The sequence below is a fragment of the Procambarus clarkii genome, chromosome 83 (genome assembly GCF_040958095.1).
Source record: "Procambarus clarkii isolate CNS0578487 chromosome 83, FALCON_Pclarkii_2.0, whole genome shotgun sequence".
NCBI lineage: Eukaryota > Metazoa > Arthropoda > Malacostraca > Decapoda > Cambaridae > Procambarus > Procambarus clarkii.
This window is the reverse complement of record NC_091232.1, coordinates 494,033-516,046: the sequence shown is the minus strand read 5'-3', so window position 1 is coordinate 516,046 and position 22,014 is coordinate 494,033. Positions and strand designations below refer to the sequence as shown.

The window sequence follows — 22,014 nt, the reverse complement described above, 5'->3', positions numbered from 1 at the left end:
AACCTGGCCTCTTACAACCTGGCCTCCTACAACCTGTCCTCGTACAACCTGTCCTCCTACAACCTGTCTTCCTACAACCTGTCCTCGTACAACCTGTCCTCCTACAACCTGTCTTCCTACAACCTGTCTTCCTACAACCTGTCCTCGTACAACCTGTCCTCCTACAACCTGTCCTCCCACAACCTGTCCTCTTACAACCTGGCCTCTTACAACCTGGCCTCCTACAACCTGTCCTCGTACAACCTGTCCTCCTACAACCTGTCCTCCTACAACCTGTCCTCCCACAACCTGTCCTCCCACAACCTGTCCTCCTACAACCTGTCCTCCCACAACCTGTCCTCTTACAACCTGGCCTCTTACAACCTGGCCTCTTACAACCTGTCCTCCTATAACCTGTCCTCCTACAACCTGTCCTCCCGCAACCTGTCCTCCCACAACCTGTCCTCCCACAACCTGTCCTCTTACAACCTGGCCTCTTACAACCTGTCCTCGTACAACCTGTCCTCCTACAACCTGTCCTCCCACAACCTGTCCTCCCACAACCTGTCCTCCCACAACATGTCCTCCCACAACCTGTCCTCCCACAACCTGTCCTCCTACAACCTGTCCTCCCACAACCTGTCCTCTTACAACCTGGCCTCTTACAACCTGTCCTCCTATAACCTGTCCTCCTACAACCTGTCCTCCCGCAACCTGTCCTCCCACAACCTGTCCTCCCACAACCTGTCCTCTTACAACCTGGCCTCCTACAACCTGTCCTCGTACAACCTGTCCTCCTACAACCTGTCCTCCCACAACCTGTCCTCCCACAACCTGTCCTCCCACAACCTGTCCTCCCACAACCTGTCCTCCCACAACCTGTCCTCCCACAACCTGTCCTCCTACAACCTGTCCTCGTACAACCTGTCCTCCTACAACCTGTCCTCGTACAACCTGTCCTCCCACAACCTGTCCTCCTACAACCTGTCCTCCCACAACCTGTCCTCCCACAACCTGTCCTCCTACAACCTGTCCTCCCACAACCTGTCCTCCTACAACCTGTCCTCCCACAATCTGTCCTCTTACAACCTGGCCTCTTACAACCTGTCCTACAACCTGTCCTCCCACAACCTGTCCTCCCACAACCTGTCCTCCTACAACCTGTCCTCCTACAACCTGTCCTCCCACAACCTGTCCTCCCACAAAGAACGTCGCTTTTCTCTCGTATGCGTTAAATAAGGCCAAAAATTGTCGTACTAGAAAATGGAAGCGGCTGGCGAAAGTGACGTACTGTCCCGTTTTCTGTTTTGGGTCCTCTGGTAGGTTAGGAGAGACCACTTTAAATTGACCGTTTTTCTTGACCTTGTCAAACTTTAGGACGGGCTGTTGTGAGACTGTGGCGTGACCAATGAAGATATTTACGGTGATTCTGTGCATGGTAGTTATTGGTGCTACTTACAGTGATTGATGCAATATAATGGTTGTATAAACACAGTTACGGTGTAGCGCTCTACGTACGGTGAGTGGCGAAGGGTACATATGTTCACTGTGAACACCGGTGTAGTGGAAGCCCAAAACATACCTGCTTCAGCAGGTGTTCAATTGCAGGTGTTCATAATTAGTGACCCCGAGTTAATTAACGCCTTGCAGTCTTGAACCAAAGTTCTTACTGAACTTGAACTACTGAACTAACTTGAACTTGAACTACTGAACTAACGACAAACTTGAGGACACCACTAATGAATAAGCCGGCGATGAGTCACAATAACGTGGCTGAAGCATGTTGACCAGACCACACACTAGAAAGTGATGGGACGACGACGACGTTTCGGTCCGTCCTGGACCATTCTCAAGTAGATTACTAATGAATAACATTCAATGGGACGACAAAGGTCGTAATAGGTCATGCACAGTATCTATATTCACCAATGTTACTCACGACCTAGGCCGGTGGAATGATACTCAACGGATAACTATCTATCTATTACCACGTACGTCACACAACGCGTATAATTCCTGTCTATTATCCAATGAATTATAGAGGTTGGATAATGTGTACCTAACGCTGGTAGGGTTATGCACGGATTTACGAGGTGGTGATGGGAGGGGATGTTATGGGAGGTGATGGGACGGGATGTGATGGAGATCCTGAGCTGCACGGTTGCTGAGGGAGTGCTGAGGGAGGCTAGATAGAGTACCACACACTCTCAACAACTGGGTATTTGTACAAGGGTGAAGACCACCTCAGGTACTGTTGTGGAGCAAGGTTATTGGGGGGCGGGGGAAGGTTGTGCTCGGTTGTGGGGCTGAGTTATGGGGGGGTGGAAGATTGTGTTGGTTGTGGGGCTGAGTTATGGGGGTGGAAGGTTGTGCTGGGTTGTGGGGCTGAGTTATGGGGGTGGAAGGTTGTGCTCGGTTGTGGGGCTGAGTTATGGGGGTGGAAGGTTGTGCTCGGTTGTGGGGCTGAGTTATGGGGGTGGAAGGTTGTGCTCGGTTGTGGGGCTGAGTTATGGGGGTGGAAGGTTGTGCTCGGTTGTGGGGCTGAGTTATGGGGGGGTGGAAGATTGTGTTGGTTGTGGGGCTGAGTTATGGGGGTGGAAGGTTGTGCTCGGTTGTGGGGCTGAGTTATGGGGGGGTGGAAGGTTGTGCTCGGTTGTGGGGCTGAGTTATGGGGGTGGAAGGTTGTGCTCGGTTGTGGGGCTGAGTTATGGGGGTGGAAGGTTGTGCTCGGTTGTGGGGCTGAGTTATGGGGGTGGAAGGTTGTGCTCGGTTGTGGGGCTGAGTTATGGGGGTGGAAGGTTGTGCTCGGTTGTGGGGCTGAGTTATGGGGGTGGAAGGTTGTGCTCGAGCCTGGATGTTCATACTCCATCTCTTAACTGTCATCAAGCTGCAAAAAGTTATAAAACAAAGTTCATAATATATATTATTGGACAAAACAAATCAATAGCTTTTGGCTCCCGACAGTGCCAAGAACTCCCGCCCATATGACTGGAGCCGTGCTCAGGGGGTGCTCGTCCAAACTGCCCTCAATGACACACATTCTCAATTTTCACCTACTCTGATTTCAGTTTTAACTTATAACGTCAAAAATAATAATAATAAAATGCTGGTTTTGACCAGCCTGGCTTGAGGACTGGTTGCACTCCCAGCAAGGAATGGTAAACAAAAATCAGGAGCGTGAACTTCCACTCAAAAAAGGAAAACACACATACGACGCACAAACACACATACGACGCACAAACACACATACGACGCACAAACACACATACGACGCACAAACACACACACGACGCATAAACACACACGACGCATAAACACACACACACACACACACACACACACACACAAACACATTGTAGATATAATATAGATAGATATCAAGTGTAGATATGATAAGAGCCCAATAGGGCTCAGGAACTTGTACACCTGTTGATTGACGGTTGAGAGACGGGACCAAAGAGCCAGAGCTCAACCCCCGCAAGCACAATTAGGTGAGTACACACACACACACACACACACACACACACACCACACACACACACACACACACACACACACACACACACACACACACACACACACACACACACACACACACACACGGTCAAACGCTGTGCATGACAAGGACGACCAAATGTATTCAAGCTTCTGTTGACAGTATTTGACTGCGAAATTCTTTTATGCTCATGATCGGCATTTATTTTTTTCTTGTGCACAAGACGCGTGTGCTTGTGCACAAGACGCGTGTGCTTGTGCTTGTTGTCCATCACTCTCCCCGACTTGTGATGGTCTGGAGACCTCGAGCATTTATATCTCCACTTACGAAGCCTGTACATCTCTCCTCGATCATGGCGGGTTAGATTGCATTTATTAAACAGTTTTTACTGCGAGGGGGGCTTCTAGACCCAAGATTATAATGTTTATAGACCTTCTCACAGCGCTTGAGACCTCGTAAACGGTTTAGAAAACTCCAAACTAAGCCACCCGTAATTGAGGAAAGATGTACAGGTTTCGTTTTTGGACACGTAAATGCTTTATGAATCCTGGTTCCTGAACAACTATTACTCAGACGGTTGAGGAGCTGTATGGGAGAACAGTAAAAAATGTTCACGAAAATTGGGAAATACAATCCAAATACAAATTGGGAAATACAATACAAATTGGAAAATACAATCCAAATATCCAGGGCTCCTCCAAATGATCTCTCCCTGGGTTGTGATACACGTGATTCAGGGCCCTCTTGGGGGTGTCTGGCCACAGGGACTGATGTATTTTATGGTCTTTCTGGAAGATCTTTGGTAAAGCCAAAGACCCCTTCTCGTAAGACCTGGTGTAGAAGCTTTCTGGGAGTCTAAGCTTTGGAAAAGGTCATCACAGGTTCTAAAGGATGACAAATATGCCTAAAAGGCCCGGTTCAGCAACCTGTAAGATATGGTTTAGACTTCTGCTAGAAAATTTAGAAATATCCTTCCACGTAGATTTGGTTATAATCCCTCTTAGAAGGTAAGACACACACACACACACACACACACACACACACACACACACACACACACACACACACACACATACACACACACACACACACACATACACACACACACACACACACACTCGTGAAGCACCTAACACAGAACCCTGCAGGAGAACCCTACCGGAGAACCCTGATTGAGAAGATTGCCTAAATCCTGCTGAAGAACCTTGCTTAGAGCTCTGAGGGGAGAACCTTAACCACAAACCTGTTATATGAGTTAATCAACAGCATACCCGAAACATTACGTTAGTCCGCTCCCGCTATCCAGGAGGCTTGGTCGACGACGCAGGGACGCTAAGCCCCGGAAACACCTCAAGGTAAGGTACCCAAGGTACAAAGACTGGCCAACCCTGTATTGAAGTTCCAGTCACCAACACGAGGTAGGTGTGTGTGTGTGTGTGTGTGTGTGTGTGTGTGTGTGTGTGTGTGTGTGTGTGTGTGTGTGTGTGTGTGTGTGTGAGTGTAGACAAATGTTTGTCGACGCCCTGTACAAACACTCGATCCTCTCCCTGGCTGAACGGAGAGTATCGCCAGTATTCCAGAAACCACATTTTACACTCGATTCTTGAAGGCACATCCATGGCCCAGCACTTCTAAGCCACTACTTGAACGGGGTGCCATTGTTCCTGCATAAGACGGTGGGATATTAGCGTCAGTGAAGCCCCCTGGTGGCTTGTAAAAGGACGGTATAAAATGAGAGGCACTGTACCAGTATTGGCATCTCTGTGCTGCCTCTCACACACAAGGCGAGAGCTAAGTGAGAGGTCAAGTGTTCCACTTGATACCAAGTAGTCTTCAACCATTGCCATGCTTTACTTGCCTAGATGTGCTTGCAGGCTCCTAGCCCCGCCTTCTGAACGTCTTTAGAATAATGGTTTCTAAGATTCTGGCTTAACTCCTGAGATGCAGATGCAGGGATAAAACCTCACGATTTTATCACATTTACTTTAAAAACTCTGAATCGAATTGGTTTCAACGATTTCTATGTCTAATCTGTTCTACTTAATGACAGTTCTGACGCTGAAAAGGTTCTTTCTGACGTCTCTGTGACTCATTTGCGTCTCGAGTTTCCATCCATGGACCCTCGTTCTGCTGTTAATAGCTTTGAGTGTGGTGGCTACACTACTCTGACGTAGTGTTCCTCTTGTTTCCTGCGTGTGACGAATGTTGTTAGCACTACGAAGATTCGTAAACCTCGACTTTTGCTCCTGGGTATTTTGCTAACTTGTAATTTGTCAGTTCCTGCAGGATATAGTGTAAACTCCTGCAGTGTAGATCATGTTGTTAGTTGTCACTCTGACCAGTTTGGTTGTAGATGTTTCTTTCACAACCTGGACCAACCAGGTTGTTGGGAATACGTGGGCCTGAGGTCCGCTTCAAGCAATAGCCCGTTGAACCAAGTTATCAGTCAAGGGCTGGGCATGGGGAGTAGAACTCTCAGGGGCCCCACTCCAGGTATGATTCGGCAGCCCCTTTGTTAAGGCAAGAGAGGGCAAATCACCCCCTCTCATCTAACTCCTGAGAGGCAGAAACGATCACAGGATCACATTGACAGTAGTCAACACTTGCATATAGTTGATTAGGCAGAGTATAAATAGGTGAACCATCCAGGGGTATAGATGCAAGGATATACGAATGTGTGTATGCCTGTCGTGTATGATGATGATGATGATTAAGCCACCACAAGAAGTGGCACGGGCATGAGTAGCCCCGTAGGTGGTAGATGCTTGAAGTGAATGTGATCTTTTGATCGTGAAACAAATTGAAGTTATAGATGTCTAGGTCAGCACTTCCTTATATAGGTCAACACCTCACTAACTTCAGGGAGACTGTGCTCATCATAGGTTTTCTGTTTCTTGTGTTTACCTTCCCCCCCCCCCCCCCCACATATACCCGGGGGGGGGCCTGGTGGATAACGCGCAGGAATCGTAATTCTGTGGCGCGAGTTCGATTCCCGCATCAGGCAGAAACAAATGGGCAGTTTCTTTCACCCCTGAATGTCCCTGTTACCTAACAGTAAATAGGTACCTGGGAGTTAATCAGCTGTCACAGGCTGCTTCCTGGGCTGTGTGTGTGTGTGTGTGGTGTGGAGGAAAAAAATAGTAGTTAATAAGCAGTTGATTGACAGTTGAGAGGCGGGCCGAAAGAGCAGAGTTCAACCCCCGCAAACACAACTAGGTGAATACAACTAGGTGAATACACACAGCTAGGGGTCGTGGAATATGAATCAGACGATCCGCCGCTGCCTGCTTCAGTGGCTCTTCGTTCTTTCGAGAAACTGGACTGTCGTAAATCATCGGGTACGACCATGAACCAGGCCGCCGGTGTTGTGTTGATGTTCCGTGTCACAATGCCTGCCCGCATGTCCAGTGTCAGTGAGTCTTGACGTCTGTCTTGGTGGAGTAGGGAACTTTTTCCTGCTTAGAGGAAAGGGCTGTCAGGTACTGTTCTTCCCTAACAGAGATCGTTGCTCTTCTAATTCTTAGGCCGGACGCTTGAACTGGACTGGAGATTCCTTTGAGTTTGAGGCTGGAGTGAGGTTGTGTACCCTGTCTCCGCGATGTAACGATGTGACATTACGAAGCGAGTGACTAACGCCGACCAATTCTGTGGTGACCTCGTCAGCATATGACCTTTCTTGTCCCTTCCACTGGTCCATGATAGTCACGTAACGGCATAGCTTTGCCAAGTACAATCTTCGACCAAAACAATTCATAGGAGTACAAGAATGGAATGGGTGGCACCGATTCTGTACGCTCATTCTCGGTCATGCTCGACCGAAAAGTATAGCGCAATTTAGATTGTAAGAGTTGAAGCTCGTATAGACTTTCTCTTGTAAATGCTTTAAATTTGTACGCTTGTCGAGCGTGAGAAAGTATTGAATTCATCAAGAATATTTTGTTACGTCCTGGAACAAATAATTGTATAAGTTTTCGTCATTTTAAACACGCCACAAGGTTTATCTGGCCACGTTGTTTGTGTCAACATTTGTGTCAAAGGCTGCACTTGTGTCCTCTGGCATTGTCAACACTCGACCACAAACTATAAAACTTTAAAAATATTTTGATCTTTCATTCTGAATTTCTGACGTGAATACTGGAGAAGTGGGAGGCTTTGGTCGGTATAAATACGTGGGAGAAAGTAGAGACTTTATGGGGGTGTTCAGGGCCGAAGTTGAAGACATTAGTTGCTGTAGGAACACGGCTGAGATGCGTGCGATGTGTTGTCAAGGAAGTCGACAGTAATTAAATGAACCAGTAATGAACCCTTGTGAACGATTAGGCACGCATGAGGCCTTGTACCCCCGCCAAGCCTCCTGCTGGCCGGGTTTGCTGTGCTCAAATGCAATATACGACGATCCTGTTGCATGCCACTTGGACTGGTCTGTACAGCGAAGATCTTGCTGCTTGAAGAGTCGGCGTTCGATCCCCGATGGTCCAAGTGGTAGGGTGCTGTTCCTCTACTCTATCCTCATATCCCAGCTCCTTGACTTTCCAAGGCCTATATTCATTCCAAGGCCTATATAGTTCTAGTTTTGGTACTTTCTCTTCAAAATTATATAACCTATATCCATTTTTTGTACTTTCCTCAACTTGGTAATTTTCTAAGTCACTACCTAAATATTGTTGCGCCACATAATCGCGTAATCTAACAAAACATTTATACTATAAGAGAGTGTTTGCCTGTCTGTCTAAAGTTGGAGACCAGATGCTTCCGGCTAGCCTCACCCAAGTTTACAGGGATAATGCTCGGGTATGGGACGGTCATAGGCTAGTCTGGATAGGCCTAAGTTAAATGCTTTAAGATATATTGGCATTTATAGACTCCTCTCATTGGATTTTCATGAAGTGGAGTCTAAAATATGTGGTGTGATTCCCCTAGAGTTTGTATTGATTATAATATTTTCTGAGAGAGGGGGAGATGGGGAGGGTAGGGAGATGGGGTGTGAAGGGGAAGAGGGAGAATGAAGGGGAGGAGGAGGAAAATGGAGAAGATGAGAGGAAAGACGGTGGAGATGGCGGGAATGGGGGAAAAGAAGTAGAGAGGGAAGTAGAGAGGAAATGGGAGGAGATGACAGAGAAAAGGGGGAGAGAGTAGACTCGCGAAAAGGGGGGAAGAAGAGGTAGAGAGGAAAGAAGACGGGGTTAAATAGAGGGTAGAGATGACACACACACCTCACACAAATAACCTGTTTATCAAAACCGTATATCTATTTTACTTACAAAAATCAAACACGATATTTTTGGTATATTACACAATTTTGTATTTAATCGCCGAGCTGGAAGTCAATATTGATGTTAGTCACACTCTGTGAGAGTAGCCTGAAGCCTGGCCGCTGCCCCCAGCCTTGTTTACACATCTGTGGCTGAACAATTTGTGCGTTGTTCACGTCGTCTACCACATTAGTAGAGTGGGGCCTTAATTGCGCGTGCCGGGTCATTAGGGGCCGCCCGGGGGGCTTCAGCTGGTATAACCAAGTGATCACATCGTAACTATATAAACCAAAAAAAAGAGTAATCATTTCAGGTTCATTGTTTCAGCCTTTTATAATGTGTGGTGATGCCACACATTCCAATGTTCTAAGATATTCAAACAGTTGTCTCTATTGCAATGACTTAATTCAATTTTGTAATCTAGCGTACTTGAGTAGTGAGGTTATATGTGTGAAGTGTTTTAACAGAGCTTACAGATAGTTTGTGAGCACATGCGTGTCACAGGACAGGTCCATCAGGCGTGAGATACCAAAGTTGTTTCATGCAACCTCGTCCCACAGTATTACCACCTGTAAATGTTGCTTGGCGTATGTATTATTGCCACTCGTGTTCCACTACTCCATGTGGAATTTTCACTGTACGTCAGTAGTCTTGATACCAGATTCCTGGATTGACTAGTTATGGATTAATTGCCATAAGTGGTATTGGTAGACGTCTGTGAATATATATAAAGCAGTATTTTAGTGTGTAATGTTGGCAGTCGTGAGTGACTACTGTCTGAGGTAAACACTTCACCCTCAGAGGTATCTGGTATTTGGTGCGGGATGGACGCGCTGCTCTTTATATAGTTAAGTGGTTTTAGAATGTTTTGTCCTGGCTTTTGGTTACTTAATTTATCTGTACAAACACACATTAAATACAAGTGATTTAAGGAATAGGCCAAGCTCCAGTGTAATTATAATATAATTGTGCTTCTTCGAGACTAGTTGATTTAATAAAATTGAAGTTTCTTTAATGTATATTGAAGCACATAAGACGTGAATATATATTATTTTTGTCATATAATAAGGCCTGAAAATTTCTCTGCGTCTGAGAAGGTGAGGAGGATCAGAGGGCTGTAGGAAGCGTTTCCGCACTGTACGACAGTCTAAGCTCCTCGAAATGTTCCCAGAATGAAATGTATATATTACTAAGTAGAAAATAACAAACCAAAATATAAATTACCAAGAGGATGCACAAATACACAATTGTTAAGGCTGCGATTTATAGTTTGGTGGAGGGATGATGCCAGTCTTGTTTAATACTGTTCATGTTATTCGTTCGCAAAACAAAAAGAAAAAATGGAATATTTGTTTCAAGTGAAGGAAAATTGTATTACAAATGCAGGCGATAAGTCACAATAACGTGGCTAATGTTGACCAGACCACACACTAGAAGGTGAAGGGACGACGACGTTTCGGTCCGTCCTGGACCATTCTCAAGTCGATTCCAATTGTCTTTTTAACGTTTATGGACTCAAAATAGGGTGCGTTTTCGACCCCGGCAAATACTGAATATATAAAATCATGTGCTTTAGATGCTTGGTACCTCCTTCTTTTAATAATTACTTGTGCTCTAGATACCGTGGAAGGTGTTTTTTCCTTTACATTATTTTTGTAGGCTTTTGTTTATTAAACAGGTGTGTGTTTTTTATGGAGAGTGACGGTAAATGAGCTTGGTAGCCCTATATATACATAATATTGGCCAGCCAGAGGGCGCTGATGTCTTCTTTAAACTGCGAACCAGCTCCTTTAACTGCTTGTTACGGAGGGCGTGGCCTCCCAGCGACCCAGGTGCGAGGTGGGGTGATGGGCCATGGTGCAGAAGGGGGGACTGGTAGACTGGTGGTATTGTCTAGACGTCTGGATGTAGTTGTTGTTCTTGGCTGCAGTTCTTTATTACGTAGAGGTGAATGAGTAGAATAGGCGATAATGGAGAAGGCTGAATCTCTTCCTAAAAATTTTACCGTGACAAGAGCTTTTCCATTTTCCTTCTGCGTTTAACTGATTGTGGGGACAGGTCAAGACACACCAAGATTAATCATACTTAGCCATAACACCACCCACCCTCCGGGCGCCCTCTACCCCACCCACCCACCCTCCGGGCGCTCGCTACCCCACCCACCCACCCTCTACCCCACCCACCCACCCTCCCTCCGGGCGCCCGCTACCCCACCCACCCACCCTGCGGGCGCCCGCTACCCCACCCACCCACCCTGCGGGCGCCCGCTACCCCACCCACCCACCCTGCGGGCGCCCGCTACCCCACCCACCCACCCTGCGGGCGCTCGCTACCCCACCCACCCACCCTGCGGGCGCTCGCTACCCCACCCACCCACCCTCCGGGCGCCCGCTACCCCACCCACCCACCCTCCGGGCGCCCGCTACCCCACCCTCGGGTATTTCCATGTTTAACCAAGAGTATTAAAGTGAAAACGTGAGTACTGGCTCATTAGCTGACTGCCCAGGTAGACGAGGACGGGGGTGAAGGAATGGGGCACGGAGATGGGCTTTCATTAAGGTCAATTATTTCGATGGGGAGATTAAAGCTCCCTTCGCATACCCTTCCTACCTAGCCTATCCCCCCACGTATTCCCCCTCCCATATTCACCTCCCAGATCAACAAAATGGACCTTGTGATCCACTACCACAGTGGTCGTCAAAAGGTAGGACCACCCGCTCCCCTTTACCTTGCCCTCCTCTCATCAGCTTAACTTTTCTTTCTATACTCACCTGTGATCTACCGCCCCCCCCCTAATGACCCCCGTGCTCACCTGAGATCTACCCCTCCCCCCCCCCCGTGCTCACCTGAGATCTACCCCCCCCGTGCTCACCTGAGATCTACCCCCCCCCCCGTGCTCACCTGAGGTGTGGCAGGCGCTGAAGGAGCGGTGGAGGTGCAGGCTCACCTGGGCAGGTGGCTGACCCTGGCACCTGAGGCCTTAATAGTAATTAGCGGCATTGTTCTCCTCCTCTGTGTGTGAACACCATGGTGAGGGGGGGGAGGGGGGGCGTGGTGGTGATGAGGGAGATGTTGGGGATATGGTGGTGATGAGGGAGTATGGTGACTTGGAGAGGAAGGGGACTTGGTAGAGCTGGAGAGAGGGGGGAGGGGGGACTTGGTGGATGGTTTAGTCTGGGGAAGAGTATAGTCCGCCCTCACCACCTACTGGGGGCGGCCCGTCCTCCCCATAGACCAATACCCACACCTTATCACACTCCTCCTTAAACTCCCTTAAGTTTAATGGGTAAGAACGACGATTAACTTTTCCTCCTCAGCTCTCCTCGTCCTCCTCCTCCTCCTCCTCCTCCTCCTCCTCTTCCTCTTCCTCCTCCTACTCGTCCTCTTCCTCCTACTTCTAAATTTGGTTATTCTTCTTACTATCCCAATTCGTGTGATTCGACTTTTGCTGCTTTTCCGATACTATATTTCTGAATGTCTCGATATAAGCCTAACGTGTATAAACAACACTCTGGCTGCCTGTCCCCCCTGATACAATTCATCACTCTGAATTATTAAGTGGCTGCAGCCTCTGATTCTATTGGTTTTCTGGGCCTACGTGAAAGTTTCAACTACAACCTTGAAATCCACACGTGTAGATACCTCCTCCCTGTAGATACACACGTGTAGATACCCCCCCCTGTAGATACACACGTGTAGATACCCCCCCTGTAGATACACACGTGTAGATACCCCCCCCCTGTAGATACACACGTGTAGATACCCCCCCCCCTGTAGATACACACGTGTAGATACCCCCCCTGTAGATACACACGTGTAGATACCCCCCCTGTAGATACACACGTGTAGATACCTCCTCCCTGTAGATACACACGTGTAGATACCCCCCCCCTGTAGATACACACGTGTAGATACCCCCCCCTGTAGATACACACGTGTAGATACCCCCCCTGTAGATACACACATGTAGATACCTCCTCCCTGTAGATACACACGTGTAGATACCCCCCCTGTAGATACACACGTGTAGATACCCCCATCCCCTGTAGATACACACGTGTAGATACCCCCCTGTAGATACACACGTGTAGATACACACGTGTAGATACCCCCCCTGTAGATACACACGTGCAGATACCCCCCTGTAGATACACACGTGTAGATACCCCCCTCCTGTAGATACACACGTGTAGATACCCCCCCCCCCCCCGCCTTCTGTAGATACACACATGTGATATTTCCCCCCCCCTGTAGATACACACGTGTATACACCTCCTCCCCCTGTAGATACACACGTGTATACACCTCCTCCCCCTGTAGATACACACGTGTACCCCCACACAACCTGTGTACCACGCCTCAAAGATTGTGGAGAAAACCGCCATCTAGACGCTTGTCAAGTCAACACATTTGGGGTGCCCTTGTGCGTGACAAATGGCCGTGTAGCGAAACTCCTCTTAATGATGTCATTGACTGCTTCATGCCTACCTCTCTCTCTCTCCCCTCCAACTTCCCTCACATGAGACCATTGTCGGCCGTGTTGTTCTGTCCATGGACTGCTAATTAGTACCCGTGTTTGGTGGAGATAAGGGCGGCATGCTGAATGGTAATGCTAATATTAAGGGCCTAACAGCCTACCTAGTTCCCCCAAAGAGGAATACGGGATGCTTGTGAGAGAGGTGAGAGACAGTGTGGGAGATGAGAGAGAGAGAGGCTCGCAAGGAGGGAAGGGATGGGAACTATCAGAGGAAAGCGTCTGTTGTTGTTGTTATAGATTCAGCTACTCGGAACAAGTTCCAAGTAGCACGGGCTATGGTGAGCCCGTAACTTACCTGGCACAGGAGCGGGGCAAGAAGCTCGGGCTATAGGAAAGCGTCAAGCCTTTACGACTATATAGCACTGGGAATGGGGTCAGGATAAGGATTTAGGATGGGACGGGGGGAAAAGGAATGGTGCCCAACCACTTGTGGATGGTCGGGGATTGAACGCCGACCTGCATGAAGCGAGACCGTCGCTCTACCGTCCAGCCCAAGTGGCTGGTTCCGCAAAGAAGGAAGTTGTGCTTCATCTCTCAGAGAAGCTGCCTGAGCAGCTGTATTGTTGAGGCACTGTTGTCAACAACGAGGCACTGTTGTCAATAACGAGGCACTGTTGTCAACAACGAGGCACTGTTGTCAATAACGAGGCACTGTTGTCAACAACGAGGCACTGTTGTCAACAACGAGGCACTGTTGTCAACAACGAGGCACTGTTGTCAACAACTAGGCACTGTTGTCAACAACGAGGCACTGTTGTCAACAACTAGGCACTGTTGTCAACAACGAGGCACTGTTGTCAACAATGGGGCACTGTTGTCAACAACGAGGCACTGTTGTCAACAACGGGGCACTGCTGTAAACAACGAGGCACTGTTGTCAACAACTAGGCACTGTTGTCAACAACGAGGCACTGTTGTCAACAACGGGCACTGTTGTCAACAACGAGGCACTGTTGTCAACAACGGGGCACTGTTGTCAACAACGAGGCACTGTTGTCAACAACGGGGCACTGTTGTCAACAACGAGGCACTGTTGTCAACAACTAGGCACTGTTGTCAACAACGAGGCACTGTTGTCAACAACGAGGCACTGTTGTCAACAACGGGGCACTGTTGTCAACAACGAGGCACTGTTGTCAACAACGGGGCACTGTTGTCAACAACGAGGCACTGTTGTCAACAACGGGGCACTGTTGTCAACAACGGGGCACTGTTGTCAACAACGAGGCACTGTTGTCAACAACGGGGCACTGTTGTCAACAACGGGGCACTGTTGTCAACAACGAGGCACTGTTGTCAACAACGGGGCACTGTTGTCAACAACGGGGCACTGTTGTCAACAACGGGGCACTGTTGTCAACAACGAGGCACTGTTGTCAACAACGGGGCACTGTTGTCAACAACGAGGCACTGTTGTCAACAACGGGGCACTGTTGTCAACAACGGGGCACTGTTGTCAACAACGGGGCACTGTTGTCAACAACGGGGCACTGTTGTCAACAACGAGGCACTGTTGTCAACAACGAGGCACAATTGTCAATAACGAGGCACTGTTGTCAACAACGAGGCACAATTGTCAATAACGAGGCACTGTTGTCAACAACGAGGCACTGTTGTCAACAACGAGGCACAATTGTCAATAACGAGGCACTGTTGTCAACAACGAGGCACAATTGTCAATAACGAGGCACAATTGTCAACAACGAGGCACTGTTGTCAACAACGAGGCACAATTGTCAATAACGAGGCACTGTTGTCAACAACGAGGCACAATTGTCAATAACGAGGCACAATTGTCAACAACGAGGCACTGTTGTCAACAACGAGGCACAATTGTCAATAACGAGGCAGTCACTGTTGGCATTCGTTTCAAGAAGTTGGACTGAAGTGAAGCGCCAGCATAAATATCCCATTTTCAGTCTCTTTCAGTGAACTTGTGTTCATGAATTCTAATGAAGTCTCTTTAAACGCTCGGGTAGGATCTCTTACCGATTCACTAATGGTACCACTGCTGCTGCTTGAGGAGTGGAATTCTGGCAATGGTCTCTGTGTTGCCTGCCTGATGCTTGAGTGGCCTCTGAAAGCAACCATTGAGCCCTGCTTGGTCCCAGCGGTCATCTTCAGTGAAGAGGTTCAACACTTTCGTGGATATTGTGCTCTGAAGTTTCGTATTCTTTATATTTTGACTTATATTCTCCCCTAAGGTGAGACCTAAGGTCTTACCTGGGGTGCATAATAAAGAAAGAAGAAGAGCTCGTGGTGTCCCGTCTTCCCGGTACTCTTTGTCGTATAACGCTTTGAAACAATTGACGGTTTTGGCCTCCACAACTTTCTCACTTGACAAGTTCCAATCGTCCACCACTCTGCAAAAGAACTTTTTTTAATATTTTTTTCGGTACCTTTGTTTCTTTGGCTTGAATCTATTAAAGTTTTTAGTCTATTAAAGTCTATTAAAGAAAGGAGTTAGAACCTCTTGTTCTCGAGGTTGCTGGTTTCAGGAATTCCTTTTGCCAATTTAGTCAATTCCCGTTATTATTTTGTAAGTGGTGATAATAATGCTTTTTTTCTTCCATTTTCTTCCATTTTTCTTGGCATATTTCTCTTCACAACTTGGTTTTTTTCGTTCTGGAAGCCATTTTGTAGCATGCCTTTGTACCTTTTCCAGTTTACTGACGTGCTTCTTGAGACACGGGTACCGTACAACGGCTGCATAATCCAGCTTTGGTCTCACATATGTCCTGAACAGTTTCTTTAGTATTTCACCTTCCAGGCCAATCAAAAGAGATTCTGAAGTTGGGATGGAAACGTAGCTTATGGTTCGGGCACAATGTTCTTTGTGCTCCACTGGTGACATTCTACTATCCAGAACCATCCCTAGATCTATTATGTTCTTTAATTCTGTTCCACGTAATGTGTGTGTATGTGTGAGTGAAAAAATAGTAGTTAGTAACAGTTGATTGACAGTTGAGAGGTGGGCCGAAAGAGCAGAGCTCAACCCCTTCAAACACATACACACACACACACACACACACACACACACACACACACACACACACACACACACACACACACACACACACACACACACACACACCACGTTGGTGGATAGCGCGCAGGACTCGTAATTCTGTGGCGCGAGTTCGATTCCCGCACCAGGCAGAAAACAAATGGGCAAAAGTTTCTTTCACCCTGAATGCCCTTGTTACCTAGCAGTAAATAGGTACCTTGGAGTTAGTCAGCTGTCACGAGCTGCTTCCTGGTGTGTGTGTGTGTGTGTGTGTGTGTGTGTGTGTGTGTGTGTGTGTGTGTGTGTGGTGTGGAGAGAGAGAGAAAAAAAGTAGTTAACAGTTGATTGACAGTTGAGAGGCGGGACCAAAGAGCCAAAGCTCAACCCCCGCAAGCACAATTAGGTGAGTACACACATACACACCCGTTGCCCACTCTTCTACAAGTCTAGCCTGCGACGTGTTACAGAATACAAAGTCCCAGGTACAGCAAAAGGCGTTGAGACAAGGCAGACATTACTATGTATTTGATACACCGAGGATCTGTATGATGCAGCGTGAGTGTCCTCTGAACAAGGTGTATGCATGTATTACAGAACATACAGCCTGCTCTATCGTTATTGTTATGCTGGTGTGTGTATAACGAACCAAGGTTATACCCGAACCCACACACCTGCCTCCCCCTCCCCTTCCCCGAACCCCCACACACCTGCAACCCCCCTCCCGTAATTCCTACTCGCCCCCCACACTTCCTGACCCCCTAGCGCCCCCTACCTCCCCCCCCCCCGCCTTCATAGAGGAGATGGGGGTCCCAGGAAAGGGGGTGAGGGTCCCATGGAAGGGGGTGAGGGGTCCCAGGAAAAGGGGTGAGGGTCCCATGGAAGGGATGAAGGGTCCCAGGGAAGGTAGGGTTGAGAAAAGGATGCGAGAAGAGAGGGGGAAAAAAAGGAATTTGAGAGGGAAAACGAATGATGGGAGACGAAGTATAGTAGAAAAAGAGATGAAAGAAAGAATGCTGATGATAGTGGTGGATATTGACATTTAAATGAAAAGGGAAAGATGAATGTGAAGAGCCAAGGGTATAGAAAAAAGGGCTAGAAGCTACAGGGAAGAAGGGGAGAAGCAAGAGAGTAAGAGGGGTAACCCCTGGGGGAGGGGGGATGGAAGGAGAGGGTAACCCTGGGGGGGGGGTGGAAGAGGAGAGTGGGAAGGCTGAATGAGGTTGACGAGTATAAACTAGTTATGGTCGAAGGTGAGGGAGGGGCTAGAGGGAATGGGAGGGGAAAGGATGGAAGAGGGGCAGGAAAGGATGGAAGAGGGGCAGGAAAGGATGGAAGAGGGGCAGGAGAGGATGGAAGAGGGGCAGGAAAGGATGGAAGAGGGGCAGGAAAGGATGGAAGAGGGGCAGGAATGGATGGAAGAGGGGGCAGGAATGGATGGAAGAGGGGCAGGAAAGGATGGAAGAGGGGCAGGAAAGGATGGAAGAGGGGCAGGAAAGGATGGAAGAGGGGCAGGAAAAGATGGAAGAGGGGCAGGAAAGGATGGAAGAGGGGCAGGAAAGGATGGAAGAGGGGCAGGAGAGGATGGAAGAGGGGCAGGAGAGGATGGAAGAGGGGCAGGAGAGGATGGAAGAGGGGCAGGAGAGGATGGAAGAGGGGCAGGAGAGGATGGAAGAGGGGCAGGAAAGGATGGAAGAGGGGCAGGAAAGGATGGAAGAGGGACAGGAAAGGATGGAAGAGGGGCAGGAATGGATGGAAGAGGGGCAGGAATGGATGGAAGAGGGGCAGGAATGGATGGAAGAGGGGCAGGAATGGATGGAAGAGGGGCAGGAATGGATGGAAGAGGGGCAGGAAAGGATGGAAGAGGGGCAGGAAAGGATGGAAGAGGGGCAGGAAAGGATGGAAGAGGGGCAGGAAAGGATGGAAGAGGGGCAGGAAAGGATGGAAGAGGGGCAGGAATGGATGGAAGAGGGGCAGGAGAGGATGGAAGAGGGGCAGGAGAGGATGGAAGAGGGGCAGGAGAGGATGGAAGAGGGGCAGGAGAGGATGGAAGAGGGGCAGGAGAGGATGGAAGAGGGGCAGGAATGGATGGAAGAGGGGCAGGAATGGATGGAAGAGGGGCAGGAATGGATGGAAGAGGGGCAGGAATGGATGGAAGAGGGGCAGGAATGGATGGAAGAGGGGCAGGAATGGATGGAAGAGGGGCAGGAATGGATGGAAGAGGGGCAGGAAAGGATGGAAGAGGGGCAGGAATGGATGGTGGGATAACAATGAGAACAATGATGCCTCTGAGTGGTTTCATGAGTACAATGGAGACTTGTATATTGGAATATGCAGCTTGTACCCGTTGTATTGTATTCAGCCTTATTCTCTCAGTTCCAGGAGCCTTTAAATGTCCCAACTACGGGCTCACCATAGCCCGTGCTCCCTGGAACTTTTTGTTCCAGGGAGCTAATCTCAAACAACAACAACAACTTTAAATGTCCTTCGCGGCCTAAGATGGTGTGTGTTAAGCCTATGATTGCTAGCAGAGTTTAGGTTAGGTTTATTATATACATTGAGGTTAGGTTAGGTTAGGTTAGGTTAGGTTTATTATATACATTGAGGTTAGGTTAGGTTAGGTTAGGTTTATTATATACATTGAGGTTAATACAATTTCTGGTTTGTCCAAATTCTGTAAAATAACAGTCAACTTTCTGGTGGTCCATCACTACTTGTTGGTGCTTTCTTATCAAATGGTTAGGTGACAACGTTTCGGGCTGTCCTGGACCCTTAGGTGACAACGTTTCGGTCCGTCCTGGACCCTTAGGTGACAACGTTTCGGTCCGTCCTGAACCCTTAGGTGACAACGTTTCGTTCCGTCCTGGACCCTTAGGTGACAACGTTTCGGTCCGTCCTGGACCCTTAGGTGACAACGTTTCGGTCCGTCCTGGACCCTTAGGTGACAACGTTTCGGTCCGTCCTGGACCCTTAGGTGACAACGTTTCGGTCCGTCCTGAACCCTTAGGTGACAACGTTTCGTTCCGTCCTGGACCCTTAGGTAACAACGTTTCGGTCCGTCCTGGAACCATTGCAAGTTTCACATGTGGTCGCTGGCATTACGATGTATGCCTCTGGTATTACCTAAGATTAATGTCCTCCCTGAAATTATTGTATATTTTTTTGGTTGGTGGGGAAGGGGACAAGACATTCCTATCTACTTCAGGCTGTACTGTTTTTTGTATGAGCTCATCGCCCCTTTCACATCCTAATTAAATTGCATGGGATAGTATTGAATTCAAATGGCCATTTAATTACCCATCTTATCAGTATCCAAGTTCTGTGATATTTGGCTCGTCGGCTGTTCCTCTCGTCCTTAGGTAGGTCGTTTATATTATAGTGAGGATTCTGAAACTGAACTTTTGAACACTTGTGTTAGTGCTGGAGTTCATTTCGCGGCGTGCGTGTGCGCATTGGTGTATGCTTGTGCGCGCAATCACCTTTGCTATTGGCTGGAGACCGGTGGTGGTGGTGGTGGTAGGGAAAAGGTCGCGGGGGTGGAAGCGCAGGTCACCTCGTCTTGTACCTGTGTGCCAGCGGAGCCGGCATCACTTCCCTCTCTATACACCCCAGGATGCAAATTGAATATATAATCGGCGTCCGAGAGAGCGTCATTGTTCTAGAGGTTTGTGGCGTGTGGGGGGGATGGCTGAAGATAGTGCCGACATCCCCCTGCCTTTGTGAAGGGGTGGCAGTGCCCGGGCGTGAGGGATTCGCGGGATTACCGTGTCTTTTCAGGCAACAAAAGCCCTATTAACTGTGAACACCGCTCAACACGACCTGAGTGATGGCGTGGAGGTGGGCCAGTCAGGGCGGGGTGGGTGTGTGAGGGGTTCTGAGTGGCGTTGAAGGTGTGGGAGAATGATGTACTCACTTTGGGGAGCCGGTCGGCCGAGCGGACAGCACACTGGACTTGTGTTCCTGTGGTCCCGGATTCGATCCCAGGCGCCGGCGAGAAACAATGGGCAGAGTTTCTTTCACCCTATGCCCCTGTTACCTAGCAGTAAAATAGGTACCTGGGTGTTAGTCAGCTGTCACGGGCTGCTTCCTGGGGGTGGAGGCCTGGTCGAGGACCGGGCCGCGGGGACACTAAAGCCCCGAAATCATCTCAAGATAACCTCAAGAAGATAACTTCCACCACTTAACTCTTTAGCACAATCGACTTGAGAATGATCCAGGACGGACCGAAACGTCGTCGTCCCTTCACCTTCTAGTGTGTGGCCTGGTCAAACTTCGATTTGTTTACTAATCTGACATTGACAAAGTGTTTATAGCCTGTATATCCTTGTTCGAGTACCACTAATGCTGGATAAGCTGACTTAGTCTGCCCTATCAGTCAGATTTACGTGGTAATCATGTCTCCTCTAACCCGTCTAATTTCAAGTGACGTGAAGTTGTTGTTGTTTTAGATTTAGCTACTCGGAACGAAGTGTCCATGTAGCACGGGCTATGGTGAGCCCGTAAGAAGTGACGTAAAGCTTGGTTCCTCTGATATTTCTTGGTAACTTGCACCTCTCAACTCCGAGACTAGTCTGGTGGCATGCCTCCAGCTGCTTTTTGTGCTTGAGAAGATAAGGACATGATGACGGCGCGTCATAGTCTAGAATTGGTCTGATATACGTAGCGTATAAGGCACCGGAGGATTCCTTATTTAGGTTGGTGCCCTGTGTGTCCATCCTGCCCTCCATCTCTCAGTGTCTCCCTCTGAACTCCCTCTATCTGTCCCTCCCACTGTCCATTATTCTTTCCCACTCTCTCTCCTTCACTCTCCCTCTTGCACTCTCCCCTTCTGTTATCTCTCCGTATTTTACTCTCTGCCGGGTTAGTTGACAATCTGTTCTGCCTCTTCACTTAATATTTGTTCATTCTTTCGTTATCTCTGGCTCCTCTCTCTCCATTTATTGACTTTAGGTAAATATAAATAAAGGGAGCCGGTCGGCCGAGCGGACAGCACGCTGGAATTGTGATCCTGTGGTCCTGGGTTCGATCCCAGGCGCCGGCGAGAAACAATGGGCAGAGTTTCTTTCACCCTATGCCCCTGTTACCTAGCCGTAAAATAGGTACCTGGGTGTTAGTCAGCTGTCACGGGCTGCTTCCTGAGGGTGGAGGCCTGGTCGAGGACCGGGCCGCGGGGACACTAAAAAGCCCCGAAATCATCTCAAGATAACCTCAAGATAACCTCAAGAAATATTACACGAGGGCACGGTACCTGGTCCCCCCTTGTGTCACGCTCACTACGCCTTCCCTCTCTCCTCTTGTCTTGAACATTTCTCAGTAATTGTTGCCTGCGACATAAGAGGAGAGGAAAGAGGCTGTAAGAGGCCAACTACCTGTGTTGTGTGTGGAGGGAGGGTAATGGGGCGGCCTCTGCTCCCATGCACTTAATGCCTTTACTCTCATCAAGGTAAGTGGCTGTCTCGGAGCTGAAGCCTTGCCTCTAGTAGGGCTGGCAAGGTGGCCTCTATAGTGCGTGTTGTCCCTCTTGCTGTGTTGCTCTTCCTCTTGTGCTCTCTCTTTTTGTTCTTCCTTGTCTTCTTCTCACTCCTCTTCTTCTTCCTGTTCTCACTCTTCTTCCTCTTGTGGTCACTCTTCTTCCTCTTGTGGTCACTCTTCCTCTTGTGGTCACTCTTCCTCTTGTGGTCACTCTTCCTTTGTGGTTACTCTTCCTCTTGTGGTCACTCTTCCTTTGTGGTTACTCTTCCTCTTG

The 22,014-nt window shown here is 48.6% G+C and overlaps 1 protein-coding gene across 10 annotated transcripts in view; it reads left to right on the top strand.

Moving 5' to 3' along the window:
* The window catches only part of trh (PAS domain-containing protein trachealess), a 1,432,279-nt gene that overhangs the window by 1,003,844 nt on the left and 406,421 nt on the right, over positions 1–22,014 (top strand). Inside the window, exon 1 of one of the 10 annotated variants that reach the window (XM_069316263.1) lies at positions 9,501–9,574. The exons of the other annotated variants lie outside the window; for them this stretch is intronic. The gene's annotated coding sequence lies outside the window, so the exon portion shown is untranslated. Of the gene's footprint in view, positions 1–9,500; positions 9,575–22,014 lie in introns of those variants that run through there. 10 annotated transcript variants of the gene reach the window in all.